The sequence below is a fragment of the Sceloporus undulatus genome, chromosome 4 (assembly GCF_019175285.1).
Source record: "Sceloporus undulatus isolate JIND9_A2432 ecotype Alabama chromosome 4, SceUnd_v1.1, whole genome shotgun sequence".
Classification (NCBI taxonomy): Eukaryota; Metazoa; Chordata; class Lepidosauria; order Squamata; family Phrynosomatidae; genus Sceloporus; species Sceloporus undulatus.
In genome coordinates this window covers 45,315,964-45,334,141 of record NC_056525.1, presented here as the reverse complement: position 1 = coordinate 45,334,141, position 18,178 = coordinate 45,315,964, and the positions used below count along the sequence as shown (strand labels likewise).

At 44.2% G+C, this 18,178-nt stretch overlaps 1 protein-coding gene across 1 annotated transcript in view; it reads left to right on the top strand.

Annotated features, from left to right (window-relative positions):
- LGR6 (leucine rich repeat containing G protein-coupled receptor 6) overlaps positions 1 to 18,178 on the top strand; it is a 119,573-nt gene that overhangs the window by 37,479 nt on the left and 63,916 nt on the right. The gene's annotated exons all lie outside the window — the stretch shown is intronic.

Here is an 18,178-nt window from a genome sequence, read left to right as displayed (position 1 = left end):
ATGCCTAATAATATATCTGCGAAAGATGTTTATTTGGTTTATAATCTGAGGATAAGTTAAATAGCTGTTGTAAATAAGCAGCCTGGGAAGAACATCTTTGAGGCTGAAAGCAATTTATGAAAGTTTCAGTCAGTATAAATCTTCTTTAAATGAATATCTGACATTTTAACATCTTAAAACAGATTAGTTAGTTTTCTGTCTGTGCATATAGGCACTGACTTGGAAAATCAATAGAAACCATATTTTGACACTGCAACTGTATCAGTGCGACTGTATCATTGCCTTATTTGGAGTTATCTCTTGGAGATGTAAAGTTTTTGTCATAATATCTGGCAACATCAATAACTTTAATTAAATCATTTTTGTTGGCAAATTCAGTGTTATAGCTGTATGAGTTCAACCTCCTATAACGTTTGTCCTTTGGGTGTGGAAGGGGCATATGGGTTGTACTGTGGACTCTGTCAGGATTTATCTGTAGCCCTTTATTTTATTCATTATTCTTCTGAGTATGATATCTCTTAGCCTCTGGTTTATGCTTTGAGTTGTGCAGTCTCAGCCTTGCTAATATGGCACATTATAGCACATGCTTATTGTTGAGGTCAATATTGCTCTTCAGTGATTTAACAATAAACTATGAAGTCGAAGGCTTTCATGGCCGGCATCCATAGTTTTTTGTGGGTTCTTTGGGCTATGTGGCCATGTTCTAGAAGAGTTTCTTCCTGACGTTTCACCAGCCTCTGTGGCTGGCATCTTCAGAGAATGCTAACTTGGAAAGGACTTGGGTGTGCCTTTCCAGGTCACACAATATATATATACCCAAGTCCTTTCCAGGCAAGCATTCTCTGAAGATGCCAGCCACAGAGGCTGGCAAAACATCAGGAAGAAACTCTTCAAGAACATGGCCACATAGCCTGAAAAACCCACAAAAAACTAACAATAAACCAGTATGTTGTCTGCCACCAAGTCATGAAGAACTTTAAAGGCCAACTGGTTGACTGTGACCCAAATGCTAGCATTCCTGCCCCATGTTCACTTTGTGGGTCAGAGAGATGGAAGTTGTGAGCACTCAAATTTCTATTTGAAATACTCTGGCATAGGGTTTATAGGGTTTAATAACCACCATTTCACTAGTGGAAAATGAAATATGCCACCACCATGATAAATGTGCTGGCAGACCTCTCTCGTAATACAGTTGTTTAGCTGGTGAAGATATGTAGATAGACTGGGTGAACCTACTTATCACATATAGTGGGATCCCTACCTTGGTGTCACTAGCTGTGGGAGGGGGCTGCCTGCCAAGGGCTGAGGGGGGCAGCTGGGCAAGTCAGGGAGGGGAGAGGATCCCACCTCTCCATCACCTATGTGCAGCTTCCTCATGAGGAGGGGTAAGATCACCCCTTCTTTGCCTCCACGTGGCTTTCGTGTGAGGAGGGAGCCAGGTAGATGTGAAACCAGGAGGGGTACACTCATCCTTCCTCTTCTTCTGTTGCCTTGACTTCCTCCTCTAGGAGAGAGCTCCAGAAATGAAAAAGGAGGGGTGGGCACTGGCAGCAACACCGCACACACACTCACAGTGGGAGGAAGACCCACCCAGGTGTCACCCCTCTTCTGTGGTATCAGTTAGTGCAGTCCACACTCCCTGCACCTCTTTAGTGACACCACTGAAGACATATCCAATATCCCTGGTAGGTGTGGCAGAATTCAGACTTCCAGACTGTCAGGGTTTGAGGCATGGGTGGCCTGAATTCTGAGGCAGGCTGCCAGGCCAGAGTCAGAAGGTAAAGTCAGGAAATAGACCGCAGTCTAAGCACAACAAGGCAACAATCCATTAGTCCAGTGGGCTAGAAGCTGGGGGCAGACCAAGCTCTAAGCACAATAAAACTGGCAAAGCAAAATGCAACCAGAGCAGCTACAGACAGCACAGAAGACCATGTTACTATGGCAAAGGTTGAGAGGACAACGCAACCCTTAAGTTACTGTACCTTTGGCTGCTCCAACTGCTCTGCGTGAGTACACAGGCTGTGCCTGTGCCTGTGCATGTACTCAGAGGGCAAGGAGATTTTTTTTGTTTTTTATTTATATACCGCTATTCCAAAGATCATAGCGGTGAACAGCAAGTAAGCTAATTAGCAAGTAAGCTAATTTGCCCCCAACAGTCTGGGTACTCATTTTAGAGACCTCGGAAGGATGCAAGCCTGAGTCCAGCTTGAGCCCTTTTGCTGGTCTTGAACTCGCAACCTGGTGGTTTTGAGTGAATGGCTGCAGTACAGGCATTTAACCACTGCGCCACCAGGGCTCCACTGCAAAAGAATCCCTAGTCACAGTCAATTGCTTCCCTCTGCATCCCACCCTCCAGATTGCAAAATGATTCCAGTGTTGACTTCTAAGAGGAGGGGGAGATGGAGTAAGTGCTCAGATAAATATTGTCCTTCATTGCATTGATCTCTCTTATTCCATCCACTCCGTGCACAGAATCAGTGACACCTCTCAGTCCTTAGATCTAGTGTACCGCCTCCCTCATGATTTTAGGAGAAACACTTTTGAAATAGAAAGAGAGCAAAGCCTTCTTAAGATGTTTTTAAACCCTAAATAGGGTAATTATCATCATCCTTATTACTGCTGAAGATTAAAAATGCAAGGAGTGACTTCTTGGAAGTTGCGGGGACAAGAGCTTTGATCTTGACAAAGGAGAAGCCTCCCTATTAGACAGGGCTGTTGTTAGCGCACATGCATATATATATATATATATATATATATATATATATATATAATATGCACTATGATGACTGATGGAAGGAAGGAAGGGAATCACTTTGGAATTAGCATAGCCTGAGAGCATGTTCTTGCTTTCACAGACCACCTTTGATCTGACTGAAATGTGACAGCTCATTGTAAGGGCAATATTGCTTCATATAAATCATTTTTGATAGAATGTGCTTTTAGTTGTTAAAAGAATGGGGGAGAAAGAAGGCACTTTTGCTGAATGTTTAGAGAATAAAAAGAAATAGAAATAGACTGGAGCAATTTAACGTCAAATTATTAATTTATTGGCACAGACCTGATTTTGTGGCAAAGCTTCAGTTGAGTGTTGTTAATGTAATTTATGAAGCATAAAACCTTTCCTGGAGCACAAGGAAAGTGCACCTTCTGGGTAGTTGAAAAGATGCCATCGAGTTATTGTGAATTTCAAAATCCAGAGACAAGGAAAGCAGTCATAGTTGCAGTGGCTGTTTGCTAAATAAGGGAATAAAACTTGAAATGAAGCCACTTAAACTTATTGGAAGTTCTGCTTTAGCATCTTAAATGTTTAGCACTGTAATATTGATAGCCTCTTTGTTAAGAGAAGATATTGTCATTTCCTTGTCTTTTCGCTCCAGAGTCAATAATATTATTCTCTTTTATAGTTTATTGTGGCACCAGAGCTCTCTGACAGAGAAGGCCAAATGTCTCACAAAACTACAATTCCCAGAATTTCATAGAATTGAGCCATGGCAGTTAAAACAGTATCAAACTTCAGTATTTATTAACTGTGTATGGTGCCTGTGTTGAAGAGTTTGACAGTGTAATATTAATATTAGTTACATATATAAAACAGCATAAGTTGAAGCAATACAGCAGGATGCATTGCCCTTTACCACATTCTTAGAGAGAGATTCCTCACATGGCCAGGAGTTTCTGAATTTTTTTGTTCTCACCTCTCTTTCTTTCTCCAAATCATCTTGCTGTTCCAGTTCCTTCTCCAGATTAATTTGCCTTCTTTTCTCTCTCCTTCTGTGTCTCCCAACATAGATTCTTCACATATCCATAGAATCATAGAATTATAGAGTTGGAAGAGACCACGAGGGCCATCCAGTCCAACCCCCTGCCATGCAGGAAATCTTAATCAAAGCATCCCCAACAGATGGCCATCTAGCCTCTGTTTAAAGACCTCTAAGGAAGGAGACCCCACTACACTCCAAGGGAGTGTTTGCCACTGTTGAACAGCCCTTACTGTCAGGAAGTTCCGCCTAATGTTGAGGTGGAATCTCTTTTCCTGTTGCTTGCATCCATTGCTCCGGGTCCTAGTCTCTGGAGCAGCAGAAAACAAGCTTTCTCCCTCCTTAATATGACATGCCTTCAAGTATTGAAACAGGACTATCATATCACCTCTTAACCTTCTCTTGTCCAGGCTAAACATCCCCAGCTCCCTAAGTCTTTCCTCATAGGACATGGTTTCCAGATCCTTCACCATTTTAGTCACCCTCATTTGGACACACTCCAGTTCCTCAACATCCTTTTTAAATTGTGGTACCCAGAACTGGACACAATATTCCAGGTGGGACCTGACCAAAGCAGAATATAGTGGCACTATTAGTTCCCTTGATCTAGACACTATACTTTTATTGATGCAGCCTAAAATTGCATTGGCCTTTTTAGCTGCCGCTTCGCACTGTTGACTCATGTTCAACTTGTGGTCTACTTGGACTCCCAGATCCCTTTCACATGTAGTTTCATTCAGCCAGGTGTACCCCATCCTATACCTGTGCATTTCATTTTTCCGCCCTAAATGCAGTACCTTACATTTCTCCCTGATGAAGTTCATTTTATTAGCTTTGGCCCAGCTTTCTAGTCTATTCAGGTCATTTAGAATTTTGATCCTGTCCTCTGGGGTATTGGCTACTCCTAATTTGTTGTCATCTGCAAATTTGATAAGTATGCTCCCAATTCTGTCATCCAGGTCATTGATAAAGATGTTGAATAGCACTGGGCCCAGGACAGAGCCCTGTGGGACCCCACTGGTCACTTCCCTCCAGGATGAGAAGGAGCCATTGTTGAGCACCCTTTGAGTTCGGCCGGTCAACCAATTACAGATCCATGTAACAGTTCCTTTGTCTAGTCCACATTTTGCAAACTTGTTTGCAAGAATGTCATGGGAAACCTTGTCAAAGGCCTTACTGAAATCAAGATATACTATTTCCACAGCATTCCCTTCATCTACCAAACTTGTAATTTTATCAAAGAAAGAGATTAGATTTGTCTGGCATGACTTGTTTCTCTGAAACCCATGTTGACTTTTTGTGATTATGGCATTGCCTTCTAGATGTTCACAGACTCTCTGTTTAATGATCTGCTCCAGAATCTTTCCTGGTATTGATGTCAGACTAACTGGACGATAATTGTTGGGATCCTCTTTTTCCCCTTTTTGAAGATGGGGGACAACATTTGCCCTCCTCCAGTCTGCTGGGATTTCTCCTGTTTTCCAGGAGTTTTCAAATATGATTGCCAATGGTTCCGATATTACATTTGCTAGTTCTTTTAGTACCCTTGGATGTAGTTCATTTGGTCCTGGAGACTTAAATTCATTTAATTAACAAGGTATTCCTGTACTATCTCTTTACTTATTCTGTGCTGAAATTCCCCTATTCTGTCCTCTGCTCCATTATCCTCAAGTTGAGCACCCTTTGCCTTTTCTGAGAAGACTGAGGCAAAGAAGGTATTGAGTAATTCTGCCTTTTCTCTATCCCCTGTTAGCATTTTGCCATCTTCTCCACGCAGTGGCCCTCCCATTTCCTTCTTCTTCCTTTTGCTGCGGGCATATCCAAAAAATCCCTTTTTATTCTTTTTAACCTCTCTAGCAAGCCTGAGTTCATTCTGTGCTTTAGCTTTTCTGACTTTACCCCTACACATGCCTGCTATTTCTTTGAATTCCTTTTTTGTGATTTCCCCCTTTTTCCATTTCTTATACATGTTCCGTTTCAAACTTAGCTCGGTTGAAAGTTCCTTAGTCATCCATCCTGGTTTCTTGAGACACCTCCAATTTTTCTTTCTCACTGGAACTGTTTGAAATTGTGCCTTCAGTATCTCTCTTTTGAGAATCTCCCATCTGTCCTGAACTCCTTTATCTTCTAGTATTTCTGACCATGGGATCACCCTCAATACTTCTCTAAGTTTACTGAAATCCGCTCTCCTAAAGTCTAGAATGTGTGTTTGACTATGCCTGGCTTCTCCTTTCCACTGTATAACAAACTCCAGGAGAACATGGTCACTTCCACCTAATGATCCCACCACTTGCACCCCATTAACCAAGTCATCCTTATTTTACAACTGCTTCCACATTTCTGCTGTGTTAGAGCTAAAGCAGTCTATTCCTGATAAATGGAGGGAAAGGGAAAAGTAAATAATAGTACAAGGTTTTAATGCAACAATTTTCATAAGGGGACTGTTAGTTCAGTATGAAGCAGTATATAAATGAAGCTGTTTTTTGTTTTGTTGGAGAAACGCCTACTGGTTATCATGGAAGTCATACCCACCTCTTGCCATTCCATGTAAAGAAGCACTCTTTACTTCCATGTCATCCACATTCACACAAGCAGCAGGATAATTTAGGGGTGCAAACAGGTGGTATGGCACACATAGCTTAATCCTCCAGCAGAGGGGAATGGCCAGGAGATTAAGAGGAATGCTTGTATAGCTGCCACTGCTGCCCTAATATTTTTGCTGAAGGGCAATGTCTCACTCTACCTAATGGAAGGAACATCCCTGCTACTCATTCTAGGCCACCAGCAAGCAATTTACATGGAAGGTACCCTAAAAATGTGTGGCCAATATTCATAATATTATTTCGCAATCTTTATCAGTATGTTAGCATTGTCATAAATTAGCATTAGTGTTGGCAAAACATGTTCCAGAGTCAGACTAATCTCTAGCTCAAAGTCTTGCATAGATGTTTATCGAGGTCTTGTGCATTGTGTTTACAGCCTGACCTCATCAGGTGATTCTTTCTTTCTTTTGTATGATTATGTGCTTTGTGGCAGAATTACAATGATTTGTGACCCCAGAGCCTGCAATAACAATGATTGTGCTGCCTGCAATCAGAGCTTTATGTAATAACAGATCCATAGGGTGCCACATACTGTCTTTAGCCCATTATATGGTGGTGACCATTGTGTTATAGTGCTACTTAGCTAGCAAGTATAATCATAAGAATCCTAGGATTGTTTAAAATTAAAAAGCCTACTGTATGAATAGGTCAGTTGACAGTGAAGAATCTACTCCACTAAAAAAAAAAAAATTAAATCCCAACTGTTCTATTCAGTGGCTTCACCCTTTCACAGAAGAATAAGGCCCAAACTAGGGATAATGCATGACAACTTGATCTTGTTTGTGTGTGACAGTGTTAATAATAAACGAACAAATCAGATATAGACCATAGTGTATGTTGAGCAGGGGTTAAGTTCAATCTATTTTCCAGAAATCCAACATGCTATTTGCAAGTGTATAGCATCATAGAATCATAGAGATGGAAGAGACCACAAGAGCCATCCAGTCTAACCTCCCTCTCATGCAGGAAATAACAATCAAAGCATCCCCGACATATGGCCATCCAGTCTCTGTTTAAAAACCTCCAAGGAAGGCGACTCCACTACACTCCAAGGGAGTGTGTTCCACTGTCAAACAGCCCTTACTGTCAGGAAGTTCCTCCTAATGTTGAGGTGGAATCTCTTTTCCTGCAGCTTCCATCCATTGCTCCAGGTCCTGTTCTCTGGAGCAGCAGAAAACAAGCTAGCTCCCTCCTCAATATGACATCCCTTCACATATTTAAACAGGGTTAAATATTGTGTCCTTGAGGAAACAGCAAGGACCACAGACACAATGTACATATGATGAAGAACATGAACAATATGATAAAGCCCCCAATATGCTTTTTATTGACCTCACTTAGCTCAGCAACACCTTCCAAGTACTAACTAGGGCTGACCCTGCTTAGTTTCCAAGATCAGACAGGTTCTGGTGCCTTCAGAGCAGAGAAGGGACCTATTTCTGAGAACACTGATTCCCCTGCCGTAATTACCATAAGGGATTTTTATGCTATTCTCCCAGCTGCACTGATACAATTACTGCATTTAGCATCTGGGACCAATCAGCCCAGCTGTATAGACACATCTACTGTATGAAACATCTGGGACCAATCACCCATCTTCACTGTTCTTTGCCTTGTCACTAAGGGAAATTTAACAAGTCATGTTCTTAAGTGAATGGGTTCAGGGTCATGGATCTCCCTAATCGAGGTCAATAAAAAGCACATTTGGGACGTTATCATATTGTTTGTGTCCTTCAGCATATGTACAGTGTGTCTGTTGTTCTTGCTGTTTCCTCAAGGACAAACGGGTAGGAAAGAATAGGCCCAGCCTGATGAACAATGTACGCTATAACATTTATTTCCTGAGTATTTTAGGAGATATATTAAAGTATCTAAGAAACATTCTCTTACATTTCTGCTGTCTAACCACAAGACAGATGGGAAACACCATGAACATTATTAGTATGATATAAGCCTGAGTGAATATAAAACTCAATAAAGCAGTAAAGCAAAGTAAACCCACGGTGCAGCTAGTATTTCCACTTTTCTATTTAGCAGTGTTCATGTGCTTTTAACAGCACCATGGCAAACATAAAGTATGACTGGTAAAACTTTTTCTTGGCATGGTGATTCATGGAAAAGGTGCCTCAGAGAAACCCTATCAGAAAAAAAATAGATGACAGATATGGGCAAAAAGCACAAAAATAAAAGTGAAAGAGCTGCTTCCACACACATATACACATCACTTGGGGTTATCTGAAAACAAATTACAGTATTGTCTGGACTCTTGACTGAATTTATTCACTATTATTTATTTTTACTTTATATTTAAATTTTAAACTTTAGGTAACAGTGCCTGATGTTTAAGTGTTACAGTTGGTCTAAACTAAACATAGTTTCTTGAATCTCATTAGCCAAGCAGGGGTTTCCTGTGATACTAATTGCATTAAACAAGCAAAGGGGGTGACGAATTTAGATTAACCATGTTGCAAGCTGCCTAAAGAGCCTGGGCCAGTATTATAATATTAAACTGACAATTATGGCTGGAATCCTGTTGGTGATGTTTGTTGTTGTTAACTGGCATTGAGTCAATCTTGACTCATAGCGATCTTGTGGATGAAACATCTCCCCAAATACTCCACTGGCCTGCCTAGGTCCTATACATTCATACTCGTGACCTCCTTAATAGATTTCATCTAGCATGCAATCTTCCTCTCTCTTTCTACTCCTCTTCAGCTTTCCTAGCATTATTGTCTTTTCCAATGGTTTGTGTCTTCTCATGATGTGGCCAAAGTATGAGAGCCTCAGTTTGATGTGCCCATGCATAATCTGGGATTATGTAAACATGTGTGCTTTTAATTCCATTACTCAAGCAGGGACGTAGCTGGGGGGGGGGTCCTTGGGGTCCAGCCCCCCTTCCATTAGATAAAATGAATGGTGCGTGCTGCTGCGCCTCCGCACCCAAGCCCCTTTATAATGGTGGCACTTAGTCTGGACGCCCCCCCCCTTCCCAAAATCCTGGCTACATCCCTGACTCAAGGAGATGTTCATTACCTTCTTGAGCAATGCCTCCTCCCTTGCACAAGGCAGCTTCACAGCATCAGAATGCCACTTCTATAGTCATTTAGTGGCTGATTAAAGACAGGGGTAGCCCTCACCTGCAGTTTAGCAACCAGGAGAAAGGGTCAGCCACCACTGTTGTGGTGCCAATTGCAGTTGGATGCTACCTGGACATCTCTTGCCCTTCTTTGTGCACTAAATGGCTATGAGGGTGCGCATAGGCATTGAGGAACTGTCTTGCATGAGGAGCAACTCACTGGAAAACATGATAATACTAGGAAGGTGCAGGGAAGTAGAAAGAGAGAAAGACTGCACAACATATGGATAGAGAGGTCATGGATATGAATTTACAGGACCTGAGCAGAACAGTGGAGGATAGAGGTGCTGGAGATGTCTCATTCACAGGGTCGCCATGAGTCAGGGTCAACTCGAAGGCAGTTAACAACAAAGGCCATTGATTCCAGCTGCATTTCCCAACAGCTGGAATGAATACTAGGAAATGTCTAGCTGTTTAACAGCCTGCTTCTTTGTAGATACAATACTTTTTTTTTTCACATGTGTGAGTGAAATATATTCATACTACTGGAAAGCAAGTCCAGCCACATGCTATGCTCAGTCACAGCACAAGAAAATGTTCAGAACTGAATTGAAACCAAAACCTTATTCAAACAAGTTTGTTCCCCACAAATTGGAACAGAACTGAAGCTAATGTTTGGATATTTTTGCTGAACTAGAATGGTTATTACATAGCTAAGAAACCCCGGTGTACAAGCTTTTGAAGAACACATCTGAAATGTACAGTCTTGTCCTATGGCTGCTTAAATAAATTTACCATGACTTGAAAGAGTCATAGTTTTGAAGGAAGGGATTTTCTAATCAGTAAGCTGCACATACGCCCGAATATATCAGAATGGTCAGTAAGCATTGTAAGATCAGTCACTTTCAGCAGGAATTAATGTTAAGAAAGCACATTTAGGGCTAATCTCAATACCTTCATCAGAAAGCAATTTGACGTAATTGCTTCAAACAACAGAATCTAGTAAGGGTGTCCTTGTCCCGCTTCCAGTTCTAGGTATAGTATGTCTTATCTATCTTCCTCTGAATCTGGTTAGTTTGTTTATTATTGGCTTTAGGAACAATTAGATCAAAAGAACCACTGGTAATGTCTTAAGAATTTCACTAAGGAAAGCATATGGACCCTGAGATTATCAATAGCAGCCCTAATCCAAACATTGAAGAAAACATTTAAAACTGATCACAGTTGATTTCAGTTTGGAAATCTGTTGTTCCAGCTTGTTGCAATGATAGCTACAGAATAATAATTACAGAAAGCATATGGATGGTACAGATTTAAATTTAGAATTGTCCCCCACAAAGAGCAGGAGGAACTTCAGTCTTTCAAAATGCTATCAGTTCTTTCAGGAGATTCTTAGCATTTTCAAGAGATTTCAGATTCATTTCACACACTCACACATTCTTGCAAAATTTCTCACAGTTCCTTGGTTTTGCCAATAAGGGGATTACTAACCCTAGATTTCTAAACCCTAGAATGAGAGCCTGATGGAAAGAAAAAACAAACTTCTATTCTTGTGGGCATAGATCGGTAAGTCTGCATCGAACCCCTCTGACTCTTCTGTACTCAGAAGAGTTTAGTTGTATATTGTCACAACATAGCACCGCAGTCTGTGGATAGACCTATCCCTGATAGGTCCTCCTACGGACCATTCAACAACCGGAGGACATCGCAACCCTATGGAGAGACACCCAGGGGGCAGTCAATTTGACCCTTTTGCTCTCCCCCGCGCCGCCGGTGGGGCCAGTTGTCCGGGGCTTGGCTTTGTAGCCTCGCCGACGCGCTCTCACCGCTCCGCAGGGGGGGGAAGGTGTTCCGTGGGCTAAAGGTCCCGCCCCTCTCGCTCTCCCTCCGCGCCGCTGGTGGGGCCAGTTGGCCGGGCTTGGCTTTGTAGCCCACCGACGCGTCTCACCGCTCCGCAGGGGGGAAGGTGTTCCGTGGGCTAAGGTCCCGCCCTCTCCGCTCTCCCTCCGCGCCGCTGGTGGAGCCAGTTGGTCCGGGGCTTGGCTTTGTGCCTCGCCCGACGCGTCTCACCGCTCCGCAGGGGGGAAGGTGTTCCGTGGCTAAGGTCCCGCCCCTCTCGCTCTCCCTCCGTGCCGCTGGTGGGGCCAGTTGGTCCGGGGCTTGGCTTGTAGCCCTCGCCCGACGCGCTCTCACCGCTCCTAGGGGGGAAGGTGTTCCGTGGGCTAAAGGTCCCACCCCCTCTCGCCTCCCTCCGCGCCCCCCGGTGGGCCAGTTGGTCCGGGGCTTGGCTTTGTAGCCTCGCCCGACGCGCTCTCACCGCTCCGCAGGGGGGAAGGTGTTCCGTGGGCTAAAGGTCCCGCCCCTCTCGCTCTCCCTCCGCGCCGCTGGATCTTTTTTCCCATTTTAAAAAAAAAACCTACTTGGTTCTGCTAGTCTACAAGATCTTTAGGATTGTTCTGTCCATGTATTATCACCCAAATCTAGTGATATTAACCAAACAGCCATACAAAGGGTTAGCCCTGTTTTATACTTCATACTTTTTTAAATGGATGATGTATAATGTCATGCTACAGCAGAGAAATGACAAAAATATGTACAAGATAAAACAAAGACCTACCATCTTAATTTGGAAGAGAAAAGATCTACTATGAGACCATGTGAAACAGCATCAAATCAATTTTGAGCTTCAATTGGGAACAACACACTGTCAGTTGTTCAACTGTTGGTCATTTTTTTACCATGGGAAAGAAAGAATAGTGGAGTCACTATAATTTCTACACCCAAATATTATAACCATAAAATAATAGCATCAGAGAGCCTCACCTCCGGATAACCTGATTGCTAAAAACTAAATAAATACAAACAAAAAATTGGAGAGAAAGGAGGTGCACATGTAATTCCCTTCCATGTGCAGATGCTGGTTGTGTTCAGATGTTTGTTGTTGTTGTGTGCCTTCAAGTTATTTCCAACTAATAGCAGCCCTAAGGCAAACCTAGCATGGGGTTTTCTTGGCAAGATTTATTCAGAGGAGGTTTGCCATAACACAGTGCTAATGTTACACATTAAAAATAGTAAGATGTATTAAAAACTATATATAAAGCATGACATTTGAATTACACAGCATTTAAAAGCAGAAGCCTCATCAGTTTGAAAAAGCCTTACAGCAGAAAAATGTTTTTACCTGCTGCCAAAAGGAGAGCAGGGTTAGGGTCATCCTGGCCCCTCTAGGGTAGGAGTTCCAGAGCCTGAGAGCAGCCCACTCCCTTGTTCCCACCAAACAAGCCTGAGAGGGTGGGAGGACAGTGAGATGTGCCTCACCCAATGATCTTAGCACTCCACTGGACTCATAAAGGGAGATATGGTTCTTCCGATAAGTTGTACCTAAGCCATATAGTATTTTATAGGTCAAACCCAGCACTTCAAATTGTACCCAGAAACAGACTGGCAGCCAATGGAGCTGTTGCAACAAGGGAGTTATGTGCTCCTTGGAGCCAGCTGCAGTTTACAACCTCATAATAATCATATCATAATATTTATTTCTATACCGCCCGGTGGCAAAGCCAATCTGGGCGGTGAACAACATAAAAATTTACAGAATAAAATATACATAAATATTTACACTCCCTTCCCCCCCCTTAAAAAATTATTAAACATTTAAACGTATTAAAATGGGACTATTAACAATGTATAATTATACTATCCTAAACTAAACCCCAAAACCCTCAGTAATCCTCACCATCAGGGGATGGGGCCACGAGAGGAATAAGGGAAATCGGGGAGCCCAGGAGCCTGGGCCAGGAAAAAATTTAATCTGGAAAGGCCTGCCGGAAGAGATCCGTCTTGACAACTTTTTTAAAGCTGTCTAAAGATGTTAACTGACGGATCTCATCCGGCAGGTCGTTCCAGAGCTTAGGGGCAACAACAGAGAATGCCCTCTGAGAGGTAGCCGCAAGTCTAGATTTTGAAGGCTGCAGCAAATTCCTCCCAGAGGAACGGAGAGCACGGGGAGGATTGTACGGGAGGAGGCGGTCTCTAAGATAGCTTGGACCCAAGCCATTTAGGGCTTTAAAGGTGGTAACCAACACCTTGTACTGGGCCCGGAAACTGATAGGCAGCCAGTGGAGGGACCTCAAGACAGGAGTGATGTGGTCCCTCCTAGATGTTCCTGAAACAAGCCTGGCTGCCATGTTTTGAACCAGCTGAAGTTTCCGGGTCAAGGACAAAGGTAGCCCCATGTAGAGTGCATTACAGAAGTCGAGGCGTGAGGTTACCAGCGCGTGCACAACAGTCTCAAGGTCCCTTACTTCCAGAAAAGGGCGCAGCTGGCGTATCAGCCGAAGCTGATAACAGGCACTCCTGACCGTCGCATTTACCTGATTTGTCATCAGGAGCGACGAGTCAAGGAGCACCCCCAGACTGCGAACACAGTCACTGGGGGAGAGTGTGACCCTGTCCAGGACTGGAGGTTGTAACCCAATTCTTGGTTTCGGGGCCGCTACCGTGAGCACCTCCGTCTTGTCTGGATTCAATTTCAGTCTGTTTTTCCTCATCCAGCCCATTACTGCCTGAAGACATTCATTGAGAGGGGAGATGCCATCGGAATTCGAGACCGACGAACGAGACACGGAGAAATAGATTTGGGTGTTATCAGCGTACTGATAGCACCCAGCTCCATAACTCCGTATTATCTCACCCAGCGGCTTCATATAGATGTTAAATAACATCGGGGACAAAATAGCCCCCTGAGGAACCCCACAAGTGAGGCTCCTCTTACTGGAGCTACAGTCCCCGAGCAGCACCCTCTGAGATCTCCCCGAGAGGAAGGATCAGAACCACTGCAAAGCAGTGCCCCCGATACCTAACCCCCTCTGGCGGTCCAAGAGGATGCCGTGATCTATCGTATCGAAGGCCGCTGAGAGGTCTAAGAGCACCAACAGGGTCACACTCCCCCTGTCAATGCTCAGACTCAGATCGTCGGTCAAGGCAACCATGGCAGTCTCAACCCCAAAGCCTGTCCTGAAGCCAGTCTGAAATGGGTCTAGATAATCGGTTTCATCCAAGACAGCTTGGAGCTGAAGAGCAACCGCCCTCTCGATCACCTTGCTCAAAAATGGCAGCAATGACACTGGCCTATAATTTCTCATATCCAGGGGGTCCAGGGAAGGTTTTTTCAGGAGCGGCCTAACCGCCGCTTCCTTTAAACAAGATGGAACATGTCCTTCTCTGAAGGATGCACCGATGATATCTGTGAGGAATCTCATCAATGCATCCCCCCCCCCTGGACGGCCAGCCATGATGGGCAAGGGTCGAGAGGGCAAGTTGTCTTCCTCACCTTACCAAGCAGCTTGTCCACGTCCTCGGTACTTACAGATTGGAGCTGATCCAGTATAACTACATCGGCGGAGTCACTGGACACCTTGCCTATTGACTCTGTTCCCATGGTGGCGTCTAAGTCGGCTCTTATCTGAGAGATTTTGTCTGCGAAGAAGTTGTTAAACGCGTCACAGCAGGCCGTTGTCAGGTTAAGCAAGGAATTTGGCGCAGGCGACACATGCGTCATCTCCCTCACCACCTTAAACAGCTCTGCTGGACGGGACTCTGCAGACGCAATACGTGCAGAGGAGAAGGCTCTCTTCGCTGCACGTATTGCCTCCCGATAGGAACAAAGAAAGTTCCTATGGCGAGTTCTGTCAGATAGGAGTCGAGTTTTCCACCATCTGCGCTCTAGCCGTCGTCCAAACCGCTTCATCTTCCTCAGCTCTGGCGTGAACCAGGGCCTCCAATTTGGAGCGGGATGGCAAGGGCGCTTGGGAGCGATCATGTGGTAGCCCTGGTAAGATCGGTGTTCCAAGTGTTAACCAGGGCTTCGACAGGATCACCGGCATTCCCAACCATTAAACCCTCTAAGGCTCTCTGGAATCCTATTGGCTCCATTAGCCTTCGAGGGCAGACCATTCTAATGGGTCCACCACCCCCAGTGGGGCAGATATAGGCTCTAAGTTTCGTCTTGACCAGGAAATGATCCGTCCATGACAAAGCGGAGGTACTTACCACCTCCGCCCATGGATATTCCTGTTCCATACTGAAGACCGCATCGAGTGTATGACCCGCACAATGTGTAGGCCTGTTGACCAATTGGGATAGGCCCATGTTTGTCATGGTATCCATGAACTCCCGAGCCGCACCTGTTAAGCTGGTCTCGAGCGGGATGTTGAAGTCCCCCAAAACTAAGAGTCTGGGGGTCTCCAACAGCAGCTCATAGACCAGCTGTGTCAGCTCAGTCAGGGAGTCTGCTAGACAACGGGGTGGCTGGTAGACTAGCAAAATCCCCAATCTATCCCTGGTCTTCAGGCTGAGGTACATACACTCAAAATGGACTGTATTCCGGACAGGTATCCTGGTCAACGTCAGGGTGTTCTTATAAACCAGAGCCACTCCGCCCCCCCCGCCCACTTCCCCTCACCTGCTCACTGACAGAGTACCCGTCTGGGAGGGCCTGCGCCCATATGGCAGCACTTTCCTCTCCCAGCCAGGTTTCTGCAAAGCAAGCCAGGTCAGCGTCTTCATCCAGGTGAAGATCCTGGATGATATGGGTCTTGTTTTTGACCGACCTGGCATTGTAGAGGAGCAGAGTGAGGTTCTGTGGAATGGTTGGTCTGCTCTCCAAGCCATTTCGAGAAACAGAGGGAACTGAAGGCGGGATAGCTTTCAAACAGCGATCCCGTCTTCTTTTGCAACATCTGTTCCCTCTATTCCAGCCATATCTCCCATTCCCCAGAACTACTCCAATGGTCGCCCCTACCACATTCCCGGCCTCAGGTGGGATGGCAGGATACAAGTCCGACAGATTGGAGGAGTATTGATGTTCCCTGGGCCCTCAAAGAGTTCCACAGCATCTGCTTCTCCTCCTTCAACTGGAGCCATCGGTACCAGCAGGAGGGTGATGTTCCTGGGGGCATTTAAGAGCACCCCCATGTACTATCCCCACTTCCAGTTCTGGCGTTGGTGCTTCAAGGAAGAATGGTGGTGTTCCCCCGGGCCCTAAAGGGCCTACAGCATCCGCTCTCCTCCTCCAATCACGGCCTCTACCACCTCCAGAGGGTGAAATACCCACAAACCCCTGCTCCTCCAGCCTCTGAGTCCCTGCACTGCCGCCACAAGCGCCGCCGCCGCTGTGGGAGAGAGGGTATGTTGGGGCTATTATAGCCCAGCTCTTCCAGCCTCTAGGTCCCTGTGCCACCGCCACAAGCACCGCTGCCGCGGCCCCAGACACTGCCTCTGCCTCAACAGGTTGCTGGGGGAGATATCCCTGGAGGGTTTTTATGCCCTCCGTGTCCTCTTCCAGCTCTGCTGCTGCTGCTGAGGCTGCCTCAGGGCTGCCCAGGTGATGGTGGTTGGGCTTGAGGAGTCCTCCAAACGGCCCCAGATGCTGCCTCTGCCTCAACAGGTTGCTGGGGGAGATGTCCCTGGAGGGTTTTTATGCCCTCCGTGCCCTCTTCCAGCTCTGCTGCTGCTGCTGAGGCTGCCTCAGGGCTGCAACTCTTTTGCCCAACTGAAGTTTCCAAGTATTTTTTAAAGGAAGCCTCATATAATGAACATTATATTAATCCAAATAGGATGTAACCAAGGAATGTACCACCATGAACAGATCTGACTTCTCTGGGAATGGGCATAGATATAATATATATTTTTATTAATTGTTTTCTAAACTTTGTATCTACATTTTCACTGTTTTTGTATTTTTTTTTAACTTCTACTATTTTAATTTTGTTGTTAGCTCCCTTGGGTCCCTATATCTGGAGAAAGGCAATATATTAATTAATTAATTAATTAATGTTACAACTTCCCTGCAGCAGCTATTGGACCCCTTTGTCAATAGGGTTGTCAATCTGCTCTAAACTTTAAAAGAACTAACCAAAGTGCTGAACTTGCTTGGAGGATAGAGTTCAGCATCTTGGACAAGAACTTTAAATTTGGCCTAAAACTCAGATAGGCACTGTTCTATTGACATGGAAGCCACCAGCCACCATTGACACTATCTTTACTTTTTCTGAGTGGCTGCATGGAAATTTGAAGTTTCTCCTTTCTTTTGACTAAACACTAGTGAGCAATTTCATTAAAACTCTGAACTGCAGTGAATCTTTGCAATGACCACTTGCAATAAGGCAGCTCATAAAGTATGAAGTTTTGTTTTGTCTATTGATTTTGTTTTGTCTATTGATTGTTAAACTTACTTGCTAATTAGCTTACTTGCTGTTCACCGCTATGATCTTTGGAAAAGTGGTATATAAATAAAACAAATTATTATTATTATTTTTTAATTTTTATTAATAAATTTAAAAGGAAAAAAGACAAAACAATTACAAACATACAACATTACATACAACATTACATACACCCCATTCATGATGTTTTACATTATATAAATCACATACAAACTCATATTTCTATATCTTCAATTATTTCTACTTTCTACTCTTTCTACTCTTCATAATTCCCTATCTATTTCTTATTCCTACTTCTTATATCTTCTAAGTTTCCACTCTTATCTCCAATTTCATTCTTAACAAATTCACCTCTCATCCCCTTGTCTCTTTCACTCTTCCCTCTTACATACATACAAATTGACTTCCTGCTTACCCTCTTGATCCAGATTCCTAACTTGTTTTCCCTATAAATCCATTTCTAACTTAGTTTAATTTGTAAGATCCATCATATTATTCTAATCCAATTTAATATAT